Source organism: Gigantopelta aegis, chromosome 14 (genome assembly GCF_016097555.1).
Source record: "Gigantopelta aegis isolate Gae_Host chromosome 14, Gae_host_genome, whole genome shotgun sequence".
In the NCBI taxonomy this organism is placed as follows: domain Eukaryota; kingdom Metazoa; phylum Mollusca; class Gastropoda; order Neomphalida; family Peltospiridae; genus Gigantopelta; species Gigantopelta aegis.
Genome location: NC_054712.1, coordinates 17,544,665 through 17,569,460, shown reverse-complemented (window position 1 = coordinate 17,569,460; position 24,796 = coordinate 17,544,665).

Sequence of the window (24,796 nt, the reverse complement as noted above, 5' to 3'; positions counted from 1 at the left end):
TTTTAATTTGGTTCCTGGCTATCTTGAACGCTCAGCTACAATCTTTAATTGTGATATCATGAAGGAATTCTGATATGCTTAAAATGTTTTCGAGGTGACGGAAGTGCACATTCCTATTTACAGTGCTAAGCTGCGATTCATTAAGTTTCGCATTCGACCGTTACCGAGACATAGATGTGTTTCAGATTTTCTCCCAACTTTGCCAAGTAGCTGATAATGCAGTGATCCGATTGCGGCACTCATTTGGGAGGGTCCCGCGGCCGCGGATTAATACATTAGAGGTGATCAGAAGGTTGAATGGCGGTCAAGCACTTCGAACATGCTCTAGGGTTTCCGTACATGTCCGTGGAGGAGTTGAAGTTGGAGTGTTGTTGATTGATTACCGCTGACAAGTGATTGACGTTCCACAGATGAAGATATATTTACAATTTAAAGAATGTACTGCACGCCCGTCAGATACATTATTTTTTTTATATTTTTTTTTTTTTTTTATATATATATGTATATACACACACACACACACACACATATACATTTATATATATATATATATATATATATATATATATATATATATATATATATATATATATATATATATATATATTTATTATTTATTTATTTATTTTACATCACAACGAATTCCACCACTTGTCTTGTCTTTTTATTTATTCCATTCTGGGAGTTCAAACGAATTCTTTTATCTACTTGTATGGTGTTTTCATATTTAATAACTTAAAAAAAAAGTCTAATAAAATAAAAAAGAGTGTATACCTTTCATTCTTACCTTTTTTTTCTGCTTCGTTTTCTTTTACACATCTCTCTCGTATTTTTCTTAAGATTCAAGAAACATGTGAAAACCCCCTTCTTGTACCATCTCTCTCTCTCTCTCTCTCTCTCTCTCTCTCTCTCTCTCTCTCTCTCTCTCTCTCTCTCTTTCTCTCTCTAAACTGAAGCAAAGTGCTATTTTCATGTGGATAAAAGTTAGCTGAGTGATGCAATTGACTTTGGTAGTTTACTTTACTCAGTGTATTTTAACAATTTTTTTTTTTCAAATATATTTATAAATATACAATCCCCAAACAAGCAGTTACAGCTGACGTAGTGGTAGGACAGCGTTGTAACACTATATCGACCTTCGTCAGCGACATTCACCGCGCGTCAGTGATTATGACACTGCGCGTTAGTAAAGTCATACATCATGTTGTGTCACTACTGGAAACAATATGAGAATAATAGACTACATGAGTTTCCTCTGCACTGGCACAGTAACCGACCTCTCCACTTGGAGATTAACAACTGTACAAAATAGGGATTAATGGAGAATGATCATAATTGCTTGTCGACTGATTACAACCAGAACTGTTATGTTCACCGTTTCGAAAAAGAGAGTAGTCCATAAGCTGACACTTTTCTTGGGACAATACACATGCAATAGGAGTGGCGCAAAGCTAGATATACATATACACCTGCACAAAAGTTAAACAATGAATGAAGGAAGGAAGGAAGGAGATGTTTTATTTAACGACGCACTCAACACATTTTATTTACGGTTATATGGCGTCAGACATATGGTTACGGACCACACAGATATTGAGGGAGGAAACCCGCTGTCGCCAATTTATGGGCTACTCTTTTCGATTAGCAGCAAGGGATTTTTTATATGCACCATCCCATAGACAGGCTAGCACATACCACGGCCTTTGATATACCAGTCGTGGTGCACTGGCTGGAGCGAGAAATAGCTCAATGGGCCCACTGACGGGGATCGACCCCAAACCGACCGCGCACCAAGCGAGCACTTTACCACTGGGCTACATCTCGCTCAATAATGAGTGAATGTTTAATTACACCCTAGCACAAAACTATATCGGCTATTGGGTGTCATACAATGGTAAATATAAAAATGAATTGATGACAAACATCAATACCAAACATTCTAAAATAAAATTTAAAAATCACAGTGCAAAGAGCTGTGCATCACAGTATCACAGGTAAGTATGTTGAAATTTCAATTAAATATCAGTGTCTCGTAAAAACTTCAAGATAAGTTCAGGGTGGAATCAAAATGATTCAAGCACTTTTTATCTACCAAATATATCTTGCCTTGTCGGTCCAAGATGATTACACTCCACCAGAATATGGTGAACTGTCAGTGCACACTGATAATGTTCACACTCAGGTAGAGGATCCTTCTTTATAACAAATGAATACGTCGAGTATGAATGACCGATGCGAGTATGAATGACCGACTGGCTTTAAAGAATGGAACTTGTTCACAACCGCACCGTTCCAATCATCTTGCCAAGTCAAAAAGATATATTGGTTAATATCATGTTTGAGATCAGTGTAAGGCACACCAACCCTGGAAATAGACAAATCCAAAGCAGACTTGGCAGCTGTATCTGCCTTTTTATTACCCCTGATACCAGTACGGCTGGGAACCCAACAAAATACAATATCTTTATTAGCAATAGATAACAAAGACACACTTTCGTATCAACATCCCAATTAAGGGATGTTCCAGCTTCATAGTTTGTAAAACTTCAAGACACGAAGTGAGACTGTACGAATAATATATTTGGATTCCACAGAATCCTTAATTTGTTCCAGGGTTTCAGTGATTGTCCATGATTCCGCAGTAAAAATAGTAGTTTGGGTTTTATAGCATGCAATATCAATTAAGGCGATTTGGATGGCTCTTTTTGTGCATAGACACTCGTGGCAAGACGATGGTTGCCTGATGCCACAGAATGGTAGATTATCGGCATTTATAACACTGGTATGTCATGTAGACTGGCAGAGAACTGAATATTAACTATAGTCATCAGCCATTTGAATTTTAAAATCGCATGCACAACCTCATGTTGTTAAGGATAGACCAAGATCTAGACGATCGAGGAAGACTGGTGCCCGTGAAGACAGAATGCCACTGAACTGAGCTAGAAATCAGTTGGGAACACACTGTCCAATGTCAGGTGGACTCTGCATGTTGATGGGATGAGAGCCCGACTACTCATTAGAGTCATCTACTCACTCCACACATCGGCCTCGGTGGTGTCGTGGTTAAGCCATTGGACTTAAGGCTGGTAGGTACAAGGTTCGCAGCCCGGTACCGGCTCCCACCCAGAGCAAGTTTTAACGACTTAATGGGTAGGTGTAAGACCACTACGTCCTCTTCTCTCTCACTAACCACTAATCCACTGTCCTGGACATATAGCCCAGATAGCCGAGCTGTGTGCCCAGGACAGCGTACTTGAACCTCAATTGGATATTAGCACAAAAATAAAGTGAAATGAAATCAATCCACATCACAATCTGAAGCATCTACGGTAGTGCACCACAAGAGCCCACTGAAGTCCTGAAGACTTGGAGAATCGAACACAGGTCAGACGAAAGTCTGTTCCTACTCCATACAACGGACAATCGAACTCGAGTATGAAAGAAAGAAAGAAATGTTTTATTTAACGACACACTCAACACATTTTATTTACGGTTATATGGCGTCAGACATATGGTTAAGGACCACACAGATTTTGAGAGGAAACCCGCTGTCGCCACTACATGGGCTACTCTTCCGATTGGCAGCAAGGGATCTTTTATTTGCGCTTCCCACAGGCAGGATAGCACAAACCATGGCCTTTGTTGAACCAGTCATGGATCACTGGTCGGTGCAAGTGCTTTACACCTACCCATTGAGCCTTGCGGAGCACTCACTCAGGGTTTGGAGTCGGTATCTGGATTAAAAATCCCATGCCTCGACTGGGATCCGAACCCAGTACCTACCAGCATGTAGTCCGATGGCCTGCCACGACGCCACCGAGGCCGGTATCTCGAGTATGAAGATCTAGAGGCAAGAACTATGACCAGCGGAACATTTCTGGAGGAAGTTCCCTTTGGTCGAGGTTCAGTTAAGGTCTGGAGGTATACTGTCTTTGATTGTACCTGGAAAACTCAATGAGAGAAGATACCAGAATGCTATCTTTGATAGAGTTGTCGTTCCTCATTTTGACATACGCACATACAAGCCTCGGTGGCGTCGTGGTTAGGCCATCGGTCTACAGGCTGGTAGGTACTGGGTTCGGATCCCAGTCGAGGCATGGGATTTTTAATCCAGATACTGACTCCAAACCCTGAGTGAGTGCTCCGCAAGGCTCAATGGGTAGGTGTAAAGCACTTGCACCGACCAGTGATCCATAACTGGTTCAACAAAGGCCATGGTTTGTGCTATCCTGTTTGTGGGAAGCGCAAATAAATGATCCCTTGCTGCTAATCGGAAAGAGTAGCCCATGTAGTGGCGACAGCGGGTTTCCTCTCAAAATCTGTGTGGTCCTTAACCATATGTCTGACGCCATATAACCGTAAATAAAATGTGTTGAGTGCGTCGTTAAATAAAACATTTCTTTCTGTCCTTGTCTGTTTACATGACAGTGCTCGACCTTAAAGGTTGAGGTGCATTGTCATGTAAACAGACATGGGGATTATCGTGGCATGGCAATATTCCAAAATCATATACCCGATACTGACCAGTGATAGACTTAGAACTGTGTCGAGACATTGGTTGACATTTACAGATGACATCACCGACCATCGGGTGGGCAGCTGTGTATAAGCTATAGAACAATGGTTGTAAGCTGTAAGGAAAATTCTAATTTTCACGTCAATTGTTCAAGAGTTAATCAAATTTTTCAGTATCTCCATGACAACATCATCATCACTTCTTTCCTGTCAATGTTATCTATAGCAGTCAGATACTCGTGGACAAAATGTTAGACATTATTGGTACTATTGTAGTACTAGATGGCATGTGTGTGTCTGTCAGATTAGTTGGTGCTTAACTTTAGCACAGGGGTATACTTTTAATAAATAATAAAATTGCCTTTTCTTCGGAATTTACATATTTTTTAATGGTTAAAATTTTGACTTTAGACATAACCAGGACAGGTTGAAAGTCGTCGATATTTGACTTTCGTCAGCATATATCCTTGGAAATATACCTAATGTAAAACTTGGATGTTCATTTAACCACACTTCGGCATACAACTTTAATACCAGTCGTTAGGTGTCTAACGTAATCTGCAACTCCTATATTATATAACCTCAGGTGAATGTTTTAAAGTCTGCCGCTATCAAAGGCTCGGCAAAAAAAAACCCAGAGAGGGAGAAAACTTGAGACGTTTTGCTCACGATAGCTTTTTCGTATTGTAATTTTGGTGAAGACTTTTTATCGCTTGTAACCATAAGCAAGAAGCTAAGTACTGAACTATGTTCAGCTCAGGTCTAAGGTCAGGTCAGGTCAGGTCATAGGTTTTAACATGCACATTCAGAACAAGCTGCTGTAGCACACGCCTGTCATGGGCGCAGGTGTCAAATTTCGCCGGCTCCTCCGTCCAGGACAGGGAAAGGTTTGGGATGGGTCGGAGAAGGGGTCGCCCGCGATGACATTTGCAATGGAGCACAAGTAGCCGACCAGGTTCGGTTGCGGGCAATGGTTGGTTTTGGTGCTATTGAATTTGAAAAAATTAAAAAAACAAAACAATATTAAATTTTATTCAAATAAATTAAGTAGATAGGCAAACAGGCGATAAGCCTATATAAATGCCTCTCCACGAGATGATGTTACATACTGTATAAATTTCAATGAATGATTTGCAAATGTCCCATAGGATTAAAGCCAAATAGAAAAAAGAAAGAAAGAAATGTTTTATTTAACGACGCACTCAACACATTTTATTTACGGTTATATGGCGTCAGACATATGGTTAAGGACCACACAGATTTTGAGAGGAAACCCGCTGTCGCCACTACATGGGCTACTCTTCCGATTAGCAGCAAGGGATCTTTTATTTGCGCTTCCCACAGGCAGGATAGCACAAACCATGGCCTTTGTTGAACCAGTTATGGATCACTGGTCGGTGCAAGTGGTTTACACCTACCCACTGAGCCTTGCGGAGCACTCACTCGGGGTTTGGAGTCGGTATCTGGATTAAAAATCCCATGCCTCGACTGGGATCCGAACCCAGTACCTACCAACCTGTAGACCGATGGCCTACCACGACGCCACCGAGGCCGGTAAAGCCAAATAGAAAATGGTGCGTAATTTCTTGAAGGTAACTTTGACGCATAATTTAGAATGGTTCATCAAATTTTAAATTGGTTGACTGAAATTAGTTGACTGAAAGGTAGCTCTTTGCTGGAACGTTAGTCCAGGTCTCTTGCAGGTGTTTTATTTTGGGATTGTAACCTACATGAGCTTTAAGGTAACACATCACCATTAATTACTCCTTGCAGTTCAATACAGTTTCTATGTCAGAATATATTCTGTGAAAAATACAACACTGTCGAGATGGTCATGTGACTACTAATTTTAGGGAGTGCTCTCAACTGACATGTACCGTGTAAAAAAAATCAACAGGTCGACCACGAAATGTTTCAATTAATAGCCCCTATGCCCGACCACCGTCACGTGTTGTTTTTATACAAATGGCACCATATTACTTGTACAGTTGTTATTAGTTAGTACTATATATAAGAAGATACTTCAAACCAATACGTTAGTTAAATACTACAGAGGTCAACCTACGTGTAATCATCAAAGAAAGATTTCAAAAAGCATATCAGAATTTTATAGTATTTTTTTTTTATGAGGAACTATTTCCTAAACCGGACTATATTATGCTGCTACAGCAAGTAACGACACAGGCGTGCGCTACAAAAGCTTGCTCTGAATGTGCACGTAAAACCCTATGACCTGACCTAACCCCAGTAACGACACAACAAATGGTGGTGTGTTACTTTAACTTGAAGTCACCGTAAATGTATAATCTAGACACTGGACCCACTAAGTAATTTTCAATTCCAATCGATGCTTCACGACTAGTATATCAAATACCGTGATATGAGCTCATTTGTCTGCAAAAACATTTAGGTTCCTCGATGTTAAATGAAAAAGAATAACCTGCGAAGAGAGAATTCAGATGTGATCACGTACTTGTAGATGGAAACAACGTGAACTAATTCCAGCCATAGTAACTCGGCAAACAGACAAGAATTTTTTAAAACTATTTTAACATGCTCATATACCACTAATGTTTCGAGCATGTCTCTCCCGTCTCCTGACACTGTGGTTTTACATAAATGTATATAAATAATATTTTCATATACTTACCATTTGTGACACCCAATAGCCGATGTGTATTTTTGTGCTGGGGTGTCGTTAAACATCCATTCATTCATTCTACCGGGTCCTGACCCTGAATAGCCAGGGGTATGATCTGGGACAGAAAATTTAAGGGACAATTTAGATTATTTATCGCCAAAAGGAAGGGGAGATATTAAAATTTATATGCGCACCCAAAATAATAATAAAATGATAATTAAAAAAAAAAAAGAGTACTCATTGATAAATTTTGGCGCAATTTGGAAAGGCCTTCTTAAAATAAATTCAATTAATTTTAATTTAAATTATAATTAATTATAATAAAGTATTAGCCCTTAGGAGGTTGCAAAGGGAGGGAGGTTAGGGAGATTACGCCCAAGCCCACAGACAAGACCGAACACTCGGAATCATATATATATAAGAGTTAACTGGTAATAGTTTCTAGATGTAGTAAAACGCCATGACACGAGGAACTGTCACTCCAGAGAAGGAAGAGTGATTTATATCTCGTGAAAGACAATCCAGGAAGACGGTTTAAGTAAGGGAGACAGGTCTGATAGTGATCTTGATAGAAACTGACTGTCTGAGACTTCATTTTAAAACACCTGGTCCACTGCTGCGTTCAGGAGCGGAGCGGGGACGAAGGTGGTGGCAGGGGTGGTGTGAGGTGGGGTGGGGTTTTGTGAATAATAAGCTAATTTAATAGATCATTAAAAACGATATTTCAATCGTAACAGGTATTGTGTTGCTTTTGGCATTCTAGTCAAGAAGGGGAAATTCAAGTTATAATAACTCACGATCTCCAGCCTATAATACACGTAACAGTTTCTCCAGTGCTAATAATATACTAATATAAATAGTATCAAGTCATTGCTGACTTGGCACGCTTAAAAATTGTATCACATATAATATCAGGAAGCTTCATTTTAATCTTTAGCTTTATCAGTAGTTGTTAATACATACACATATAACATACCATAACAACATATTATTACCCATGCGGTTAAAAATATCTTGGTACCCATATATCAAAGTGATACGTCCCACTAGAACGCAAAAGCTCGTGGCAACTGAACATTATTTCACTCGGAACATAAACATGATACGAAATGAAAGCTACTTAAATATCCTATAAATAGGTGATACCTGTATATGATACAATATCCGATAAAGATAAAAGATAAAACTTTATTGGATATGAACATTCCACATACAGAACTGGATGCAAAACATGTTGTATATGATATGATGTATTGTTAGATACATATAACTGAATACAGCCTTATGCCTAATTAAAGACAATTTTATTCATATAAAAATAACCATTTTCCACAAAACATAATATTTTTGTTTTTTTTAAATGCTTTTATAAAGAAACAGTAATTATGTTGGGGTGCTACAAACCCCTATAATTCCTCGTTTAGATCCGTTCATGAAGTTAATTTAAATTTAAATTACCTTCATTTTTAACTCGCTTCAAGCGTGGCACGGAATGTCGAAAGCATGATGGGTAAAACAAACTTCAAATGCACGCATGATGTGGTTTCACAGCAGCCAATTAGAATGTCTCAAGTTATCGAGACAAGGGGGACATCTTGGTTTGATGTACAGGCTTGACAATTTCAACTCTACGCCGAACCGCAGATAAATTCGGCAACAAGAGTCGTTTTATCTGCGGAATTCCCGTGCACTTGAAACAGCATGACCAACTGCGGTAAATTGAAGACATTCCGACATGAAAAATAAAAGAAAGACCGACGATTTAGTGAGATAGCGCCTCCCAGCGGAGGGTCCACGTATCATGTACACCTGGCCTCAGCCTTGTTCTGTTACATAACAAAATTCCCAAACCTAATTGACAAAACAAATACTAGAACACAAACGTACAAGCGTGTATATCTTCTTGTTTACTGAGAGAAATGGAGCGGTAGCTCAGAGGTAGGCCTCACATGTGTAGCCATCAGTGTATGGTAGATACTGGGTTCGAATCCCGGTATAGGCTTTTACGGCTCAATAAATGTATTATAATATATCTATGTCACATTATTGTTTTTTTTTTAAATCAGACATTAAGTTCTATACGTGTATTATTTAACATTTTAAAAGATGAAGCTGCAACAAAAACAAAAAAGCTTATTAAATCTGGTTGCTCTGTTTTATAAATTTAGGTTATACTCAGTTTTGTTCTTTGATTTATTTCCTTTATTTAAATCTCGCTTTCTCAGGGTTGAAGTATTTCCTCAACAAACTTTGCTTTTATTTCACGCATTCTGTACAGGCCCCCAAAAAGAACTGATACCGCATGGAAACGTGTACAGATTTTTCAGTATATAGGGTGTATACTATCAAATCCAATCCCATAGACGACAATAGTAACGCGTGGTTAAAACTCCTACCTGCAGCGTATCAATCGACATAAACACCACGGATATAGATACTACCACCCTTGAAGTGAATGAAAAAAAAAAAATTAAGGGTGAAGCTGCTCATTTCAGAATATAACGGGTAGCATCTATCACTACCCTAGTTCCGCACAAAAATTGACTACTTTTTTTACAGGTACCCCAAACATATTTTCAAGCATAAGACTACTTGACAGTGGTACTAGATGAAATAAAATTGCATATATTGTTTGCCCAGTTGAAGTTTTTTTTTTTTTTTACAACCAACACACTCACATTTATCACCAATCACAGGACTTGTGGTGTTAACTGCTCTATCAAACGTTCGGTGCACCTCGAACTTTGACCCAGCCGGAAGTTATTTGGTTTAGTACTACCTATAGGATGGAAAGAACACGACCAGTCAATACCAACTGCTGAAAGCCTGTTAACAAGTGCACAGACATATGGAAGGAACCATGTGAGGTTTATGCCGTAATATTAATGGTCACGCCAGTATTTTGAAGCTGGTGGAGATAATGATGACCATGTGCTTGACGCAGCACTCGATAGTGAAGGTACCATCATGACCTCACCCTGGTTAACGGTCTATCAACATTCTGAACCAGATGAAATCACGGCTTCTTGTTCCTGGAATAAAAGGTCTTTGTCTTTCAGCAAACTAAACCAGCGGTAAACAGGGCAAAGAAATCGAATGTCACAGGAAATGTTTTAATATCTGCACTGTGTTATGCGTCTTTACCATAGAATAGAAGGTTTCGACCCAGAGGAAAACATTCATGATTCAACTGAGGACTGAAATTGCAATAAGGTAGCCGCCATGTGAATAGACATAGTCTTCCTATAGTGAATTCCCGTGGGTCTATGTGCAAATAGTTGGTGGTATTGGAATTCGGGAATTTGACTTATGAACACATTTCATATGGCTTATATTCTTATTTGTGTGTTATGCTCTTGGTTGTTTGTTTTAAAGTGAAAGTTACAACATGATATGTTTTGTCTTACTGTACAGTTATTCTAGCAAATATAAAAGTTCAAGTTATAATTGATCAGAAATTAGGATTAGTGCTTCATCTAGGTAGGCTAGCGGAATTTACACACCCACGTGCCTGTGGTTAGTGACATTTCAAGCATAGGCGTACGGGCTCCCATTTTTTTTAGGGGTTGGGGGGGGGGGGTTGGGGGAGCAGGCTGGCTTTTGCACGAATTAGACAAAAATGCCAGAATCTGGATAACAACATTTATTCGTATTAACATTTCTACCAAACAACTATATAGAGTTGCAAACTAGTCACTACGCATTTCTACATGGAATACAACTAATTTTGAGGGTAGAATGGTAAAACGGTCTTAGGTTAGCACATTTTTGCCTGAATATCTCTATAATTTTTGCACGAATTTGAGATTTTGCTCCAGAAATAGGGGAGGAGGAGGGCTGTCTCGTAAGCTTATGATTTCAAGATACTTGGGCGTCTTGTGCAATAAAAGTATTGATTGATTGATTGATGTTGATGACACACTGTGCTGAGGTGTGGTTCTTTTAGATTTTGCTTCGATTATGTTTTAGTATGAAGATTGGTTGTTTGCTCACGGCTCAGAACACGACTGAAGAACCCAACTTCTGTCTCACAGACTATTTTCCAATTCAAAGAAAGATTCTATGTGAACTTTCCCACCGAAGAATTCACGAGATGTCTACTAAGTGAAATCGGCCCATAAACCCATTCCAACGAATGTCACAACCGCATTACTGGCTGTGACTGCAAATTTCGCACACGTTGTTCTTGCATAAAGTTAGCTAGCATCTGTCAAAAGCATTTCTTACGTGGCCCCATTGTGTCACTGCTATAATGCGTTTCGGAGTGTCAGACATTCCGACAAAATGTGAGTCTGAGTTGATTGGACGGGGATAACACCGAATAACACTGGTAACCAGCTTAAACTTATCGCTAGAACGACCATAAATAACACGTTCATTCCGCCGTATAACGACCCACCTCGGTGCTGTAGTGCTTAAGTCATTGGACTTAAGGCTGGTAGGTACTGGGTTCGCAACCCGGCACATCCAGAGTGAAGGAAGGAAGGAAATGTTTTATTTATAACGCACTCATCACATTTTATTTACGGTTATATGGCGTCAGATATATGGTTAAGGACCACACAGATATTGAGAGAGGAAGCCCGCTGTCGCCACTTCATGGGCCATCCAGAGCGAGTTTTAACGACTCAGTGGGTAGGGTGTAAGGCCACTACACCGAACCACTAACCCGCTGTCCTAGATAGTCCAAATATACGTGCCCAGGACAGTGTACTTGAATCGTAATTGGATATAAGTATAATTTAAATGAAAACCTGTGTAACCTGTGTTACACTGGACTGCGTTCAGCCAGACCGAACAAAAAAAAGTCCGCTTGATTGGTTTATAAATGCGCTTCACGGTAAACCAAATGACCACGTCGGGAACCAATCAAATAGTTCGCGAACGTTTGCGAAACGTTCACTGGCTGAACTTGGGGCTGATGTCGCGAATCAGTTCAGTCGTGTGTGTTTCCTACCAAATAGACATTCAACACAAAACTGAATACCACAGAATTAAAGAGACATACCCTTGTTTTTAAACACTATGGCATATTTTGTACTATTAGAGCCGTTATTGACAACTGAAATCATACTTTACTTAGATTTTATGGTTTAGATTATCCATTTACATGCATTCGAAATGTTTTTGGTCATCCTGGTGTTTTTAATATCACAAAATGCATTTCTCATATTTCTAAAAACACACGTGCGTCTGAGAGGTAACAGTTATGGAGTTGTTTTTTAGTCTGTTTTTAGAGGGTATTTCATCATTTCAAAGTCACAGACTCATGTTTCACTCAACTGTAACTTTATTCAAATGTGTTACAGGTTTGTAGATTAACTAAACTTAGTGTTAATTTTCACGGGTTGAAACTAGGGTCTGTCCCTTTAACTAAACTTAGTGTTAATTTCCATGTGCTGAAACTAGTCTGTCCCTGTAAACAAATTAAAAAACACTACAAAACAAAAGTATGATAAGATAGTAATAAATAACGTTTTCAAATACGTTTGGCATTGAATTGTGTGTACTAACTTGGCTAGTAGATAATATTTTATTTATTTAGTTGATTGATTGATTGATTGATTAGGCATACGGGGCTCCCAATTTTGTAAGGGGTCAGGCTGATTTTCCCGAATTAAACGAAACTGCACGAATCTGGATAATTTAACGTTTATTCATGATTACATTACTATCTAACAGCTATATAGCGTCCCAAACGAATCACTACGCATTTTTACATCGGTTACAACTAATATTGTGAGTAGAATGATGGAAAGAAAGAAAGAAATGTTTTATTTAACGACACACTCAACACATTTTATTTACGGTTATATGGCGTCAGACATATGGTTAAGGAACACACAGATTTTGAGAGGAAACCCGCTGTCGCCACTACATGGGCTACTCTTTCCGATTAGCAGCAAGGAATCTTTTATTTGCGCTTCCCACAGGCAGGATAGAACAAACCATGGCCTTTGTTGAAACAGTTATGGATCACTGGTCGGTGCAAGTGCTTTACACCTACCCATTGAGCCTTGCGGAGCACTCACTCAGGGTTTGGAGTCGGTATCTGGATTAAAAATCCCATGCCTCAACTGGGATCCGAACCCAGTACCTACTAGCCTGTAGACCGATAGCCTAACCACGACGACACCGAGGCAGGTAGAAAGATGGAAATACACGGTGAACACGTTTCAGGCAAGCTCATTTTGCCCGAACGTGGCCATAATTTTTTTCCGAATGCGAAGATTTTCTCCGACTCCCCACCTCGTACGTCTATAATTGACTGGTACATATAATATTGTATATACATGTATGCATTATTTTTTTTAGCATATGTCTTTATTTCGTTATCAGACAGCTTTAGTTGATTTTAGACCTTTAAGCAGACCGAATTTTGTACAAGATAAGATTAAAATTTTATATCAACGAATAGGCGGGAAAAAAACACCCATTAACAGCTGCACAAATACACGATAGCGCGACTGACAAAGTGCTTTATATTTCAAGTGCTACGTTACAATGAATAAGTTCAGATAGGACTCGTTTTTTCTTCTAAGACCTAAGTATTATGCTATCCAAAAATTAAGGGATTGATACTGTTTATATTAATATTATTATTGACACTGTACGTGTTTTCAAAATTGATTTTCCTGCTTATATAATTAAGTTTCAAGCACGCTGTCCTGGGTATCACCGGTATTAGGTTGTTTGACCAGGTCAGTGAGGAAGAAATCGGGGTATTGGTCGTCAATCTCCACACTGGGCTAGATATCCACAGATAAAAGTTTGTTTTGTTTAGCGACACCACGTCATGTTATGTGTCATGTCATAGGGTTTTACGTGCACATTCAGAACAAGCTGTTGTAGCGCACGCCTGTCAACACATTTTATTTACGGTTATATGGCAGGAAAGGTGGTGGGAGGGGAGAGGAGGGACCGCCTGCACTGGCAGGTGCAAGGGAGCACCAGCAGCCCGACCGATTCGGTAGCAGGCGGGTGGGGGTGGTGGTGGTGCTATGGAATTTTGAATGGAGCCGTTAATGCCAAAGAGAAAGTGGTGCACAATTTTGATTGAGGAAGTTTGGCGCAATTTTGAACGGTCAGTCGAAAGGTAAATGGCTGAGCTAGCATAGGTTTTGATATTAGTGAATCGTTAGCTCGTTAATTATAGACCTTTATGTCGCCGGTTGTCTCCCTAGGTTGCCTATAGGGCCCTTATAAGGACCTGAACGCTTCTGGTCGTGGCATGTCAACCCAGGGGAGACTCGTGCAATTGTGTATTTGGCACTGGTAGGCAAGGCAGCTGTTCCGGGTTGGTCGGCTTGATGTTTGTTGGCGGGGTCCTTCGTGTCCTCCTTTTAGTGTCACCAAGTACAAGTTACACCAGCAGCAAGTATTTGGGGTTTGGGTAGGGGAGGTCGATATTATTTTGTTCAGCTTCCCCCGGGTGCATTTGCAATTGTGTACTCGGAACCGGTATTCTTTTGTCCGGTTCCTTATTAGAGCACGTGCTGGGCCATTAAATGGGTGCGGGTGCATTGTTATCATTAGTCAATGCACCCTGTGTACTGATGCGGTGAGCGTGTAGTCTGTGTGTGGTTTCTAATTTTGTGTTACGGTTGTACTTATTGTTTTAAGTCCCTATTCTAATGTGTTCAACGGTCATTCATGACCACCCATCCCCCTCCGTCTTTGTATAGCATTGAATACAATGACGGAGGGGGAGTTAGACTAATCTAGCGATCTAATTTGAAGGGTGAAACCCTTATAGTGTAGGTATTGGTTTAAAAAGCCTAATGCTTGACATACCTAACTTTATTACCAATGAATAAAAACGAGGTTAGTAGTATCTAGTAGCAATTGTACAGGAGTATAGTTGACAGCTAAGTATAGTTTAAGATTTTTGATTCCCGCCCCCTGAATAGATTATTTTATGAATAAATGAAATGACTGAGGCGAAATGAACAATATCTATATGTTGGTAATCGTTTGTAGTATAGAATAATTTATTAGGCTTACTTGGTTTGTCTTTAGGTCTATCTTGTTTTCCTGCTTGCTATTTCCTCTGTTGCCCTAGTTGACTTACCTTAGTCAGCCAGGATTTCATGCATCAGTAATAAAGAACATGGTGCGAGTGCAAAACGACACCACTAGAACACATTGATTTATTAATCATCCGCTAATGGATGTCAAACATAGGTGATTTTGACATATGGTCTTAGAGAGGATGCCCGCTAAATTGTTTCCGTTAGTAGCAAGGGATCTTTTATATGCACCATCCCACAGACAGGATAGCACATACCACGGTCTTTGATATACCAGTCGTAGTGCACTGGCTGGAATGAGAAAATGCCCAATGGGCGAGCACTTTAAAAACAAATACTGCTGGGCTACGTCCCACCCTCGGGACATCCACAGAGTAATCTGACTTGGAGCAAACACTGGGAGGCGAACCCAGTACCTACTAGCCATATTCGTGGACTTAAACACTACGTCATCGAGACCAGTAAAATGTCAGCCAAATGGCTTTAAAAGTTCAGCCAGCCGGTTTTCACAAAACTTTTGAAAATTATTTTGACTGGTTCTCGGAAAGGTCATTCAGTTTAACGTGTAGCGTAACAAAATAAGTGTCGCCAGCGTTAGCGACAAACGGTTGGCTGAACTTACCCCTGTATTCCGGGCTGATTTTTGGGAGATTGATGCGCAATAATCTGATTGGCTACCGCCGACTCGACCATTTGTCTCCAAAGAGGCGCGGGAACTCGATCAATTTAATCTATTATTCACCGATCGGCGGCACATCTGCGATTACAGTTAAACGACTTGACTGGTACTTATTGGGTTTAAGCAATCACGGAATACATTGGCGTCAAACAGACAAATATTCCTGCTAATTTTCCCATGAGCTGCTGATTCAGTATTAAATCAATGGCTGTGATGTCATCATTGCCACGTGTCCTCAAAGGTCTTTAGTCATGGAGTCGGGAATTTAGTCATTATTATTATTATTAGCAGTTACTGGCGATTTGGAAGGAAGGACAATGTTTTATTTAACGACGCACTCAACACATTTTATTTACGGTTATATGGCGTCAGACATACGGTTAAGGACCACACAGATATTGAGAGAGGAAAACAGTTGTCGCCACTTAATGGGCTACTCTTTTCGATTAGCAACAAGCTGTGGCGTAGCCAGAGAGGAAAAAAACGTCGAGGCAAACCATCAGTGTAATGGGAAAAATAACATAAATCTGGAGAAATTCCAGACGAGGCGCTTGCCTCGTCTTCCTCATGCTGGCTACGCCATTGACAAGGGATCTTTTATATGCACTATCCCGCAGACAGGATAGTACTTACCACGGCCTTTGATATGCCAGTCGTGATATGCCAGTCGTTGTGCACTGGCTGGAACGAGAAATAGCCCAATGGGCCCACCGACGGGGATCGATCCTAGACCGACCGCGCATCAAGCGAGCGTTTTACCACTGGAGTACATAGTCATGGAGTTGGAGTTTAATCATTAAGTATTATTATTAGCAGTTACTGGCGATTTGGTAAATAAAAAAAAACATTAGCAAAGTCTGTCAGCAATTGGAAATAAAACGTGTACATGCACCAATACCCAGGTGCTTAGTCTTAAACTTCATCAGCCCTACATTTACTACCTGTTTCTGTATCCGTTCTTATACATGTAGTTACAAATCCATTGCCATCTTATTATAATAACATTTGTATATCCACCCATCCATCCATCCATCCATCCACTCATCCACCCAGTCAGCCAGGACACTACATACCTTTGGAATATGATCCTCTGAGATCGAATGGATCCTACAATATATCCAAACTAAGCAAAGTAGATGTAATATTCGCCATTTCCCTTTCCCAACTATTTAATGGTACAACGTGTGGTGTTTTTTTTTTTTTTTTTTTTTTTTTTTTTTTTTTTTAAATGACGACAGACATAACTTATCTTTTATAGGACCCCTGCGCGTGCTATAACCTCACCGTGGTGCAGGGGTGTAACATTCTCTTTGAGAATGGCCAATACAGCACAAATTGAAATTTCGAGTAAAAGTCCATATCTATCTGTGATATTTGTATTTTTGCACAGTTCTTTACACTGTTTTTATTTAAATCTTGAATTTATATATTGATGTTGATCATCACCTTATTTGTTTACATTACCATAGTGTGACACCCAATAGCCGATGTATTTTTCGTGCTGGGGTGCCGTTAAACATTCATTCATTCATTCTTTTATAGGAATATATATTTCTTTTAAAGATTCCGCTGAAAGACAAAACACGCGGTTTTATTAAAACTCTTATTGTGTATATTTTTCCTTTATCAAACGAAGTTAAAGTTGCAGTTTCGCCTCCACATCGTTTTCTAAAGCAAAATACAAACACAACTGCTGTTTTAATAAAATCGTATTTTTGCTACCATCGTATAATATATTATTGTCAACTGCTTTGATACGACAATCACGTATTACGCCATGTTTGTTTTGGTGCAGAGGCCTATGAACTTTGTTTGTTTGTTTTGTTGAACGACACCGCCAGAGCACAGTGGTTAATTAATCATCGGTTATTGGATGTCAAACATTTGGTAATTTTAACTCGTAGTCAACAGAGGAAACCCGCTACAATTTTCCTAATACAGCAAGGGATCTGTCATATGCACTTTCCCACAGACAGGACTGCACATACCATGGTCTTTAACCAGTTGTGATGCACTGGTTGAAACGAGAAAAACCCAATCAGTTGAACGGATCTACTGAGGTGGTTCGATCCTGCGACGCAGGCACCCCGACGGAGCATTCAAACGACTGAGCTAAATCCCGCCCTCAAGAGGCCAATGACGTGTGACGAGTTAATACACTTTTATGTCATCTAGATTAATGACTGCATATAGTAGAGATTGTATATTGTACGATTAACTAATCAAACATATTGTAAGAATTTATGCCAGGCAGGTCTAAGGCGAGCGATGTTTATACGGGGTCGAATCATGCTCCTCCGGAAAATATATTTTTTTAAAATGTGCTCAAGTAGGGAGGGCTTAGACCCCCAAAACTCTTCCTCTGCACAAGCGCCTGTAGAGATTGTATCTTTAAAGAATTGGGTTAAATTAAAAGTTTGTTTTGTTTAACACCACCACTAGTGTACATTGATTTATTGATGATCGGCTAGTGGGTGTCAAACATTTGCTAATTCTTACATAGAGTAATATCGCAAAAACCCACACACACATTTATTAGTAGCAAAGAAAAAGAAAGAAATGTTTTATTTAACGACGCACTCAACACATTTTATTTACGGTTATATGGCGTCAGACATATGGTTAAGGACCACACAGATTTTAAGAGGAAACCCGCTGTCGTCACTACATGGGTTACTCTTTCCGATTAGAAGCAAGCGATCTTTTATTTGCGCTTCCCACAGGCAGGATAGCACAAACCATGGCCATTGTTGAACCAGTTATGGATCACTGGTCGGTGCAAGTGGTTTACACCTACCCATTGAGTTGTTAGTAACAAAGACACTTTTATATGCACGTTCCCACTGACAGGACAGCAAATATAACAGCCTTTGATATACCAGTTGTGGTGCACTGGTTGGGACGGGGGAAACCCCAGTCAGAGAATAGGTTCACCATGACGGTTCGATGCTACAATCAAAGCACCCCAAGCGATTGCTCTACCGAATGAACTTAAAGGAAGACCGAGGGAGAGGGGGGGGGGGGGGATTTAGCTCAGTTGGTTGAACGCTTGCATTAGGTGCTTGCGTCGCAGGATCGAATCACCTCAACTGATTGGGGTTTTTGTTTGTTCCAACCAGTGCACCACAACTGGTCAAAGACCGTAGTATGTGCTTTCCTGTCTGCGGAAAAGGAAGGAAGGAAGGAAATGTTTTATTTAACGACGCACTCAACACATTTTATTAACGGTTATATGGCGTCAGACATATGGTTACTGACCACACAGATATTGAGAGAGGAAAACCGCTGTCGCCACTTTATGGGCTACTCTTTCCGATTAGCAGCAAGGCATCTTTTATATGCACCATCCCACAGACAGGGTTGTACATACCACGGTCTTTGATATACAAGTCGTGGTGCACTTGCTAGTCTGCTGAAAAGTGCATATAAAAGACCCCTTGCTGCTAATGGAAAAATGTTTCTTCCGATTTACCAAATTACGGAATTACCAAATGTTTGACATCCGATAGCTAATGAGTAATCAAGCAATGTGCTCTAGTGGTTTCGATAAACAAACAAACGTTAAACAAACTTTAAAGGAAGGGAGCCGAGACTGCAACTTTAAATCGACCATCCACTGACGGCAGTGCTCTCATTTGCTCTTTAGTGATGTATGTCGCAATTATTCGATGTTCGGATGTGCCTCGGCAGACCAAATTTGAAATCTGATCCTAAATTAGCCCATGCCAGTAAGTATTGGCGCGTGCTACGGTGCCGCGACGTGATAGCATCATTCATTGTATACAATTACCACAAACTCCTTTCAATTTATTACCGTTGTAAGCAGATACTGCCAGATGGTTTACGATAAGTGCCGACTTGCTAGCGTTAATTCAAAGATTCCGTATTATTTCCGCCTCTTGCGATACATGCTTATAAAGTTATATATATATATATCAATAGTATTATAGTAGAGGTAGGCCTATAGGTTGGACTATACCAAATAAAATCTCATAGGCGACCATGTTAACGTTTGTGTTTAAAACAACTATATATGCAATTTAACAACTAAACTATGACCTATAAATATCAGTACTACAACCCCTACCTCAAAGTATTAACTGCAGAAAATGGTACCTTCCATGGCTCATTTTCGGTATAACCAGATGTTTCTACAACACCCCTAGTATTGCACAAAATTTGAGTACTTTTTTTTACAGGTACCCCATACATGTTCCAAGCACAAGGCTACTTGACACAGTGGTACTAGATCAAATAAAATTGCATACATTTTTAGCCCAGATGAAACTAATTTTTTTTACAACCAACACACTCACATTTATAACCAATCACAGGACTTGTGGTGTTAACTTCTCTATCAAAAGTTCCCTGCACCCCGAACTTTGACCCAGCCGGATATTATTTGGTTTAGTGCTACCTATAGACAACGTAGATATGTGAATACTTAAGGAATTATCTCCACAAAACACAAAAATGGTATTGCTATTTTTTGAAAGAAAGATTTTTTTTGGTGTAATAGCCTCGGTGGTCTCGTGTTTAAGCCATCGGACGGGCTGGTAGGTACAGGGTTCGCAGCCCGGTACCGGCTCCCACCCAGAGCGAGTTTTAAAGACTCAGTGGGTAGGTGTAAGGCCATTACACCGACTTCTCTCTCACTAACCAACTAACCACTAACCCACTGTCCTGGACACACAGCCCAGATAGCTAAGGTGTGTGTCCAGGACAGCGTGCTTTAACCTTAATTGGATATAAGCACGAAAATAAGTTGAATGAATGTATCAGAGAGGGAGAGAGACACACAGAGAGAGAGAGAGAGAGAGAGAGAGAGAGAGAGAGAGAGAGAGAGAGAGAGAGAGAGAGAGAGAGAGAGTAGACTGTGGCGATCAAAGTTTATAGGGGTATACCGCCTGGAATTGGGCTTTTTAAAGGGCTAAATAATAAATCTTTAGGGCAGCTTTATTATATATGATACATATAGTAGCCACTTATCCAGAAAATCGTGGATCTTTAAAATGGTTTGGGGATCAAAATCCATAGGCGTACGGACTTCCATTTTTGTAGCGGTGTAGGCTGAGTTTGTTTCCCCGAATTAAAGGAAAATGCCCGAATGAGAATAACAGCGTTTATTTATATTTGCATAACTACCAAAAAGCTATATAAAATTCCTAACGTATCACTGCGCATTTTTACATAGATTACATTTAATATCGTGATTAGGATTATGTAGATACATGGTGAAATGTCTCCATTTAAAAAAAAATATTCAAGAATGCAAAAATTTGCTTTAGCAGTGTGCATGTGATGTATGTGTGTCTGTGTGTGTGTGTGTGTGTGTGCGTGTGATGTGCATGTGCGTCTGTGTGTGTCTGCCTGTGTGTGTCTGTCTGTGTGTGTGTCTGTGTGTGTATGTGCGTGTGTGCGTGTGTGTGTGTGTGCGCGTGCGTGCGTGCGTGTCTGTGTGTCGTAAATCTATGTGAAAATCTAAGATTTATTTTATAATGGGCTTATTAGCAGTTCCCGTCGTAGTATACAGATACACACACATCAGCTGGGGTTTCTTTGAACTCATACCATTAACTAACTAGTGTATACTTTGGGTCTATTCTTATCCTGCCAAGTTATTATAAAAAACGTATATTTATTAAACAAGACCGTAACACAACATCATAGCATTAACACATTGCCATCGACCTGTTAATAATGTAAAAAAAAAAAAAAAAAAACCTACCCAAAAAACAACCACGAATCCAAGGTTTTATAATGGGAGAGGGGGAATGAATGAATGAATGAATGAATGAATGAATTAATTAATGCTTGACGACACCCCAGCACAACCCCCCCAAAAACCCCACAACAACCCCCCCCCCCCCCCCCCAAAAAAAAAACCCCCCCAAAAAACCCCAACCCATGTCAATGGCAAATATAATTACTTAACCAAACATAGTTATCTGATTCCCTGGAAACCGCCTACATCTACACTTAAAGACCCCCTTTGTGGCCAAACATTATTTAGGCCTATATTCAAGCATATGAAACTCAAGTGCGATCCCAGAATTTTTTCAGATCGTATTGTATCGCATCGTATCGTATCATATATCATATCATATCATATCATATCATATCATATCATATCATATCATATATCATATATCATATCATATCATATCAGATCATATTATATTATATCATATCATATCATATATCATATTATTATATCATATCATATCGTATAATATATCGTATCATATTTATTTATGTATTTATGTATGTATTTATGTATGTATTTATGTATTTATTTATGTATTTATTTATTTATTTATTGTGTGCATAGTGCAAATACAAAAGGGCACTTGCCAGACTTTCAGTTATCGGTACATTAAGTATGAATTCATTGTACATAACAACTGCAGTACTAGGGGTGACTTGTACACTCGATACACCTGCACCCTCAACCCGATCTGAAACTAACAAAACTAAAAAAAAGCTTATCTAGTCTACCAATCATGTGTAAATAACAAAATCCCTGACGTCAAACGCCATTTTTAACATTGGATACAGCTGCGGGCTTTGTATATTTAAGTTCCCCCACCTCCTTACCGACCTACCTCCCCCCACCTCCCCCCGACCTCCCTCCCCCCACTCGTTAACAACTAGCACGAGCCACGCACGTGCTTTTAACTCATTCGCGAACTGATTATTGCTAAGACGAAGGCTAAAATCTGGAATACAATGTAATCAATTAACAGACAAGAGGCGGCAATAACATAAATAATTATATTATTGAATTAGTAAACTAGTGCAGAAGAAGAAAAGTAGTCCTGCAGAAAATTACAGTATTTGAAAAAGCTTTGTAATCAGCAGTTTATTGTGGATATGTCTCAGTAAAAGCTCTACATAAAACCCTAATGATGGACATTTACGATTCAGTGGCCACGATCATCATTTGCTAGTCCATTTGCAAAGACCAGACGGCTATATCTCTCTGGTACCACTTTCCCAAAATAAAATCTTCATCCATGGGAGTCTTGATTACTGCCTCATTATAGGTGCAATATCATAGGAAGGAAGGAAAAGTTTTATTTAACGACGCACTCAACACATTTTATTTACGGTTATATGACGTCAGACATATGGTTAAGGACCACAGAGATATAGAGAGAGGAAACCCGCTGTCGCCACTTCATGGGCTACTCTTTTCGATTAGCAGCAAGGGATCTTTTATATGCATCATCCTACAGACAGTATAGCACATACCACGTCCTTTGATATACCAGTCGTGGTGCACTGGTTGGAGTGAGAAATAGCCCAGTGGGACCACCGACGGGGGTCGATCCCAGACCGACCGCGCATCAGGCGAACGCTTTACCAGTGTAGTTGGGCTACGTCTCGCCCCGCAATATCATAGTTCCAAGTGACATATTTTACTATTTTCAATTTTATTCCCTATGATCCAGAAGGGGTCCTCATCATAGGTGCAGTATCATAGTTCCAAGTGACATATTTTATTATTTTCAATTTTATTCCCTATGATCCAGAAGGGGTCCTCATCATAGGTGCAGTATCATAGTTCCAAGTGACATATTTTACTATTTTCAATTTTATTCCCTATGATCCAGAAGGGGTCCTCATCATAGGTGCAGTATCATAGTTCCAAGTGACATATTTTACTATTTTCAATTTTATTCCCTATGATCCACAAGGGGTCCTCATCATAGGTGCAGTATCATAGTTCCAAGTGACATATTTTACTATTTTCAATTTTATTCCCTATGATCCAGAAGGGGTCCTCATCATAGGTGCAGTATCATAGTTCCAAGTGACATATTTTACTATTTTCAATTTTATTCCCTATGATCCAGAAGGGGTCCTCATCATAGGTGCAGTATCATAGTTCCAAGTGACATATTTTACTATTTTCAATTTTATTCCCTATGATCCAGAAGGGGTCCTCATCATAGGTGCAGTATCATAGTTCCAAGTGACATATTTTACTATTTTCAATTTTATTCCCTATGATCCAGAAGGGGTCCTCATCATAGGTGCAGTATCATAGTTCCAAGTGACATATTTTACTATTTTCAATTTTATTCCCTATGATCCAGAAGGGGTCCTCATCATAGGTGCAGTATCATAGTTCCAAGTGACATCTTTTACTATTTTCAATTTTATTCCCTATGATCCAGAAGGGGTCCTCATCATAGGTGCAGTATCATAGTTCCAAGTGACATATTTTATTATTTTCAATTTTATTCCCTATGATCCAGAAGGGGTCCTCATCATAGGTGCAGTATCATAGTTCCAAGTGACATATTTTACTATTTTCAATTTTATTCCCTATGATCCAGAAGGGGTCCTCATCATAGGTGCAGTATCATAGTTCCAAGTGACATATTTTACTATTTTCAATTTTATTCCCTATGATCCAGAAGGGGTCCTCATCATAGGTGCAGTATCATAGTTCCAAGTGACATATTTTATTATTTTCAATTTTATTCCCTATGATCCAGAAGGGGTCCTCATCATAGGTGCAGTATCATAGTTCCAAGTGACATATTTTACTATTTTCAATTTTATTCCCTATGATCCAGAAGGGGTCCTCATCATAGGTGCAGTATCATAGTTCCAAGTGACATATTTTACTATTTTCAATTTTATTCCCTATGATCCAGAAGGGGTCCTCATCATAGGTGCAGTATCATAGTTCCAAGTGACATATTTGATTATTTTCAATTTTATTCCCTATGATCCACAAGGGGTCCTCATCATAGGTGCAGTATCATAGTTCCAAGTGACATATTTGATTATTTTCAATTTTATTCCCTATGATCCACAAGGGGTCCTCATCATAGGTGCAGTATCATAGTTCCAAGTGACATATTTGATTATTTTCAATTTTATTCCCTATGATCCACAAGGGGTCCTCATCAT